Here is a 7,429-nt window from a genome sequence, read left to right as displayed (position 1 = left end):
GCATCGATTAGGAAGCATAATAGAGAGTTCTTGCACTTGAAACGATTTTCCTAGGTGAAGCATCATCCGCGTACCCCATCTTTATCGATTGCCTTGCCTCCTCCTTACTCTTGCTCTCTTACTTGTTGCTTTTAATTGTTGAGAATTGAATCATTATCACACTTATCATTGTTGATACTCCACATAGCTAAGAATCGAATTAAGTGTCTTTACTCCCTACTCCCAGTGGATTTGACCCCGCTCACCCGGGATTATTACTTCGACAAACCCGTGCACTTGCGGGATATACGCAAGGGGATCTTGTCACAATGCTTCTCTTGTGTTTAGCTTAACCTTGTAATATCTTTGTAAACCCTTAGCAATACTTACATCAGAGAGATTTGGACATCATGTTATTAATTGAGCAAAGCACTTGCGTGGAGTCATGTTTTCGTATTTGTGTTTAACTTAGGTTTTGTTTTGTGTTTGCATCCTACTTATGACATGGTGAGATGATTTGTGCTTGTTGTTCTTTGAAGGACTATCAGGAGTTTCACTCTCACCACCCTTTGATGATTGAAACTACCCCAGGTTCATGCTTTATTGCAAATCTTTCACTAAACATTTGGGGAAGTTTCTTTACACAATCTCCTTGTACTTATGTACATCGAGAGCAATGTATGACTCTAGGTGTGGGGATGGGGTATTTCATACTTATGCATGCTTGACTTACCTATGATAGCTATGATACCTAGTTTAGAACTTCCTAGCTTAAAAGATTGAAAAATGTGAGTTGTATCTTTATTTATGTTTTTATGGAAGTCTTGTTTTATCTCTATAGTGCTTTCAAGGTTTGTCATGAAAACTTCTTCTTTATACACTCCTGCCAACCCATCACTTTGTTATTGGCATTAGTTTGTTAAATTCTACACTCAATTTTCTTTTACGAGCTTTTGGTTCCTTTATTGTTTTTCTTTAGCCTTAAGTGAAGTATTGTGGAAGATTTCTATACCAGGAGACATGAGATACAATGTGTATATTCGAAAAAAAGAAGAAAGAGAGAAAAGGAAAGAATCTATGACAGTAATCCTTTGCTAGAAAAAACATGAATGCATCAATGTAGACATGTAATCGAGTAAGTTCGGTGGCATTTGTGGCTAATCAGCATGTGCATCCTCCTGAAAGATTCTTGTGCGGTCTACATTAGTTAGACTTGGGGGAAAAAATATATGCATAAAATACAATAAAATATCTCTACTAATTCCCTAGAACCTGTTGTATAGTCACTTGAAGGCTAGAGTTGTATTTAAGAACCGAGGGACTCTTAACTTACTGTAAAGGGTGTCTTTAGCATTTCTAACACTAGTTTTCATTGTGTGTGGGGTGAATGGACACCCTGGGGTAATCCAGGTTGTGGAGGATGAGGTTGGAAGTTTACACACACTCACAGGAGCACTTTAGATAAAGCAAGGCTACTTTTCCTACTTGGTCATTCATAGAACAACTCACTATCTTGACTTCTTTTAATTTGTGCTTGTGGAGTTCTTTATTTTTTAGCTTGAGATCACACATTCAGTCTTTTTTTTTCTTGCCCCTATTCTTTATGGTTGTTTGCTTGGGGATAAACAAAAGCTTAGGTGTGGTGATGTATGATAAATGTCTAAATGTGTTTATTCTATACTTATAATTGATAAGAGCCTAAATGTATGTATGTATATATTGTTTTGTATATGTTTGCATACTATTTTGGATGAATCAGTACCTGTTTGTTGCCTAAATTGGTTATGTTCTTGTTGTAGGCCTGAAAGAAGGTAAGTTGAGCTCGAGAACACAATTGGAGTGAAATCAGCACCAAAAATCATGTTTTTGAAGCAAGAACACTGTTGCGGCTCTGTAGCAAGGAAACCAGGTCCTACATGAATTAGGCTGTGAATCTCACTTTGCATCTCGTGCTCCCCCGCACCGCCCGTGAGACCCGTTGGAGAATTTGAAGGCGAGGCAGGCACAATTCTCGTAGAAAAAGTCACTGCGACTAGTTACTATAGCAGAGCCCTGTAGCACTGACCCGAGTTTTTGCGAGCAGAATAATAGTGAGCCACACGGGCATGACGCGGCCTGCGCACCGCCAGCACCGCTTGAGGTGGATGGCTTTTAAGTAAAGCTAGGGCTTGTTTTTTTGGGGAATCTTGATCCCATCTATCATCATCTATTTCCCATCTTGGAGGCATCGTTGGCGGCAACTTCACCGGAGCTAATTGAGGCCAAATTTGATGATCTAGAGAAGGAAAATCGAGGGAGAAGCGTCATTAGACAAGATCTTCATCGATTCCACCCTTGAGAAGCTTGGAGCGACTGAGGGAAACCACCCTCATTGCGACGTGTGTGGAAGACATCCGTACCATTCCTCCTCCTCTTTTTGTTCTCATTGTTTGAGAGAGTTTTTATATGTATTTATTAATTTTTTCCATGAACCTATCTTGTGTAGCTTCTTATATGGATGGCTAAACCCAAAGGTCACCGAATGTTGGTGAACCTTGGTTGAACTTGTGTTGTTGAATGCTTTGATTTTCTTAATGCATGTGGTTTGTTTATGGTTTAAGCTTGGTGCACTTTTATGAGTTTATCTTGCATGAGAACTCTGTATTTCAACTTCTAGGTTCTACTCGGCGCGTGACCATCACCCTTGTACTATACACGCCTTGCTTAATGGGCAATTATGTATGAACACACCGTGACCATCAGGGGTTTCATACCCTTTCAACCATTAGGGCTAGACCTAGGTTGAGAATCGGTCCTAATTAGAGATTTCCCTTTGAGAATTGCAATTATAGGTGGATTTGGCCGGATGAAATTCCGTGCCAATACTTGTATGGGATTAGGGATCATCGTCATGACCATCGGGATAATCTATGATAAGTGCTTGTGCGATATGAATGCGAAGCATTCTTTCCTTATGTTAAGCATTACCTTTCTTGGGTTTTTACACTAATATGTGTGTTTTTATGTTACTTTTATGCAGGTAGGGTTGTGAGGCCGATTATGAAGGAAAGAAGCAGTGTGGATCATAATGCACCGATTTTGGAGGAAATCTTGCTAAGGTTCAAACACGAAGACATATGTCGGGTGTGAGATGCTAGAGTGTGTGCCGACCTCCTCGTATTTGAGTTAGCACAACCATTTGGAGGGGCACAAGGGCAGTCATACTTAAGCATTCTGACTTATGCATATAGAACAAGATCTCCACCAACTTTTCCATCATTGAAGAAGCAAAGAGATCCAAGCCGTGAACGTGTGCCCGTTTGCGTTACCTCGATGAAAGTATGGATTCGGGAAGTATTTCAGACCGGATACTGTAGTAGAACACTGTAACAACACTGTAGCAAAGAACAAAGAATCCACACGGGCGTCGACTTGGGCTTGTGGATCCCCGATTCTAGCCCTATTTAAAGCTGATTCAGCCCCAATTTCAGTATTCTTTTCTCAATCCTTTCCCTAACTTGAGAGAGGGCTTCGGCTAGGGTTTTGAGAGGTATTGTCTAGGGTTTTGGAGAGGTTCTACGGTTCTGACATTGCGTATTGTTTGGAAGAAGGTTATTGGGAGAGCTTTCGTCGACACCGATCCGGCGAGGTGTATAGAGTGAGTGAGTGACACACCACGAGTGTTAGACAAAGCTAGGTTGGAGAGGGTTGAGAGGGTGAGTTGAGAGGTACAAGAGCGTCCCCTTTCCCCTCCGACATGATAGATTCTACCTCCGTTCCTCGAGTTCTTTGCGCCCATAATAGAGTGAATGGTCTAAGGGATGAACTTCCGCTGGGGCTTAGTTTCGGGTGCAATGGAGTGAAGTGTAGAAGTGATCTTAGTATCTAGGGCTTAATTGTGGTTAGGGACCTTCCACCTGGACCAAAGGGTTAGGTTTATAATTAGGAAGTGATTTATCACTTGGAATCCCTAGAGCTCATTGCAATTCTATGCGAGTGTGTGGTTGAGAGGTCATCCAATCTCTCCTACGGGACATGTATAGAGTTAGGCATGGTTGACCTTAGATTTGGGACTATGTAATTAAGGATTTCCATGACTCACTATTGCATTAATTAGGAAGCATAATAGAGGGTTCTTGCACTTGAAACGATTGTCCTAGGCGGAGCAATATCCGGGTACCCCATCTTTATCGATTGCCTTACCTTCTCCTTTACTTGTGTTCTCTTACGTGTTGTTTTTACTTTTGAGAATTGAATCATTGTCACATATATCACTATTCATCTTTCACATAGCTAAGAAGCAAAGTAAGTGTTTTTATTCCCTACTCCCTGTGGATACGATACCCGCTCATCCGAGATTATTACTTTGACAAACACGTGTACTTCCGGGATATACGCAAGGGGACCTTGTCAAGTTTTTGGCGCCGTTGCCGGGAAGTAGGCGTTTATAGATACTTTACACTTTGTTTTCTTAGCTATTTCACCATACATTTTATTTCATATCTTCTTATTCTATCATCGTTCTGATTTGTTTTTCCTTCTTTTTTGGTGCAGCCCCAGGTTATGACCCGAGGGAACCCCTCAATATTGATTGAAGAAGATCCCGAGCTTGAATGTACACTTAGAAGAAAAGCGAAAGAACCTGTGTAAGAACAGTCTAATATAGCTGATTTGGAAGTGAAAGAATCTGAAAACATGGCAGAACAGAATGAGCAACAACGAACATTATCCGATTATGCCAGACCTTCAGTGTTGGGGACACAATCGAGTATTGTGCATCCCCCGATTACAGCTCAAAACTTCGAGCTGAAGCCGGCATTCATCCACATGTTACAGCCATCCGCACAGTTCAATGGTTTGGTCGATGAGGATCCAACCAGTCATATAGAGAGTTTTCTTGAGGTGTGTGATATGCGGAAGATAAAAGGGGTGACGAATGATGCCATCAAGTTGCGAGCCTTCCCATTTTCCCTAAAGGGGAGAGCGAAGCAGTGGCTACACTCATTACCTAGAGCATCAATTACCACATGGGAGGAGATGGTAGAAGCTTTTCTTACCCGTTATTTTCCTCCAGGAAAATCCGTGAAGCTTAGGAATGAGATCTCATCCTTTGTTCAGTTGGAATTGGAGTCTCTATTTGTGATATGGGAAAGGTTCAAGGAGCTCCTGAGAAAGTGCCCGCAATATGGATTTCCAGAGTGGATGATTGTTCAGACCTTTACAACAGTTTGAACCCGACTATAAGGCAACTCTTGGATGTTGCAGTAGGAGGTACCTTAAGTAGCAAGACCCCCGATGAGGCCCGTTAGTTAATTGAATTAATGGGGTTAAACAGTTACCAATGTAATGCTAGAGAGAAGAAGAAGGTGGCCGGTCTCCATGAGATAGATGCCATAACTTCATTGGTGGCTCAAGTGGAAAATTTGACTAAGAAGTTAGATCTTCTAACTTCAAATAGAGTAGCGGCCGTGACGAATTGCAACGAGTGTAGTGGAGGACTTGCTACGTCCGATTGCCCGATCTCTATTAGTGATGTATCTTCAGTAGAGAATGTCGATTTTGTAGGTAATGGCATGAGGCATCAAGGAAACCCATATAGCAATACCTACAATCTGGGTTGGAAGAATTATCTCAATTTCTCATGGAGCAATCAGGGTCCACCAAAGGCCATGGGGCCACCGGGTTTCCGCCCACAACAACAAGCTCGCATGTGGAAAACAGCGTTACAGGTTTGGAAACCCGAATGAATGATTTGCAGAAGGCCTTGACTAGATTTGTGCAATCTACAAATACAAGGTTTGAATCAGTTGAGGCCACACTTCGTAACCACACCACCTCTTTACATAACATTGAAAATCAGGTAGGGTAAATTGCGGTTTTTCTCTGAATAGCCACATGGAAACTTGCCGAGCAATACAGAGACCAACCCTAGAGAGCAAGTGAAGGCGATCACTTTGAGAAGTGGTTGTGAGGTTGAAGGTAGGCTTCTGAGTGAGACACCAAAAGAACACGCACCCGAGGTTATAGAGGTAGAAGAGGGAACAACCAAAGAGAAGGAGGTGGCACCCCCACCTTTCAAGCCAAGAATCCCTTATCCCTCTAGATTGAAAAATGACCAAGGGGATGAACAATACAAGAAGTTCCTGAGTTTGTTCAAGCAACTCCACATCAATATTCTTTTTGTTGAGGCATTGGCCCAAATGCCTAAGTATGCGAAGTTCTTGAAAGACTTGTTGACCAACAAGAGGAAGTTGGAGGAGAGTGCTTCGGTGATTCTAGATGCTTCATGCTCGGCGGTGTTACAAAGGAACATGCCGAACAAGAAGAAAGACCCGGGAAGCTTCATCATTCCGTGTAGCATTGGCAATATGGGTGAAGAAATGGCATTGGCGGACTCAGGGGTAAGAATCAAAGTCATGCCATATACTTTCTTTCGAAAATTAGGCTTGGGTGAGCCTAGGCCCACTCCGATGACTTTGCAATTGGCGGACCGAACGGTGAGACATCCGAGGGGTATCATCGAAGATGTACTTGTCAAGGTGGACAAGTATATATTTTAGGATTTGAGGATTCATCGTTTGTTTTCATTTGGATTTGGCCAAGTTGGGTTGTTTGAGCTTTATTTCATGTTTTCACTGGTAAAACATGCATAATAGGGCAGGCTCTGAGTGTGCAAACATGTTCAGAAATTTTCTGCAGAGCTTGCAGGTTTTTCTAAGGCATCCAAGAAAAACGCAAGGGCTTGTGGAATTTTCGCACGCCCTTGGATTTGCACTGCGAGCTCATCCAGAGAAGCCGCAGGGGCGTGCGGCTGCCCCTGTGAACGACCATGTGAATATCACACGCCCGTGGGTAATTTCCGCACGGGCGTGTATTTCCGCACGGGCATGTAATTTCGTGCAGAGTTTGGCAGATTATCCCGAGAGCACACATGGGTGCGAACTCGCCCTTTTCGGCGACCTTGAGAAACCCGCACGGGCGTGGGTAATTTCCACACGCCGGTGCGAATCTCTGCAGAGGAGCTCTCTCCATCTCGGGAAGGCACAGGGGGGGTGCACTTGTCCCTGTGAATTGGACCTGTGAATGTCCACGCCCGTGCGGCATTTCCGCATGGGCGTGCGAAACACTTAGGTATTTTCTCGGATGTCTAGAGAAACCACAAGGGTGTGCAACTGACCCTGTGGGTCGAGCACACAGGCGTGGGTATTTTCCACACGCCCGTACGAGAATGTTCAGAGTCAGTGGATGTTTTTTCCAAGAGCGCACATGGGCATGCACTTGCTCCTGTGCAGCTTTTTTTATGGACGTGCATGGGTGTGGGTAATTTCTGCATGCCCGTGCGGATGTACAGAACACCAAGAGGCGTGATGTCTTTTTAAAGAATAGCCGTTCTCTTCTTCTTCACAGCCTCCATTCTTTTGAGAGAACTCACACATCATTCTCTAACCTCTTAGCGCCGATTTGGTAGGAT

At 43.2% G+C, this 7,429-nt stretch overlaps 1 non-coding gene across 1 annotated transcript; it reads right to left on the bottom strand.

The window, feature by feature from the left end:
- Window positions 1–5,043: 5,043 nt before the first annotated feature.
- Window positions 5,044–5,150, bottom strand: LOC120259637. Its single transcript, XR_005536194.1, has one exon. It is a non-coding gene; the product is annotated as a small nucleolar RNA R71 (small nucleolar RNA).
- Between the last annotated feature and the right edge of the window lie 2,279 nt (window positions 5,151–7,429).

The sequence above is a fragment of the Dioscorea cayenensis genome, chromosome 4 (genome assembly GCF_009730915.1).
Source record: "Dioscorea cayenensis subsp. rotundata cultivar TDr96_F1 chromosome 4, TDr96_F1_v2_PseudoChromosome.rev07_lg8_w22 25.fasta, whole genome shotgun sequence".
Classification (NCBI taxonomy): Eukaryota; Viridiplantae; Streptophyta; class Magnoliopsida; order Dioscoreales; family Dioscoreaceae; genus Dioscorea; species Dioscorea cayenensis.
Note: the sequence above shows the minus strand (reverse complement) of the source record. Positions and strands in the feature narration are given on the sequence as shown.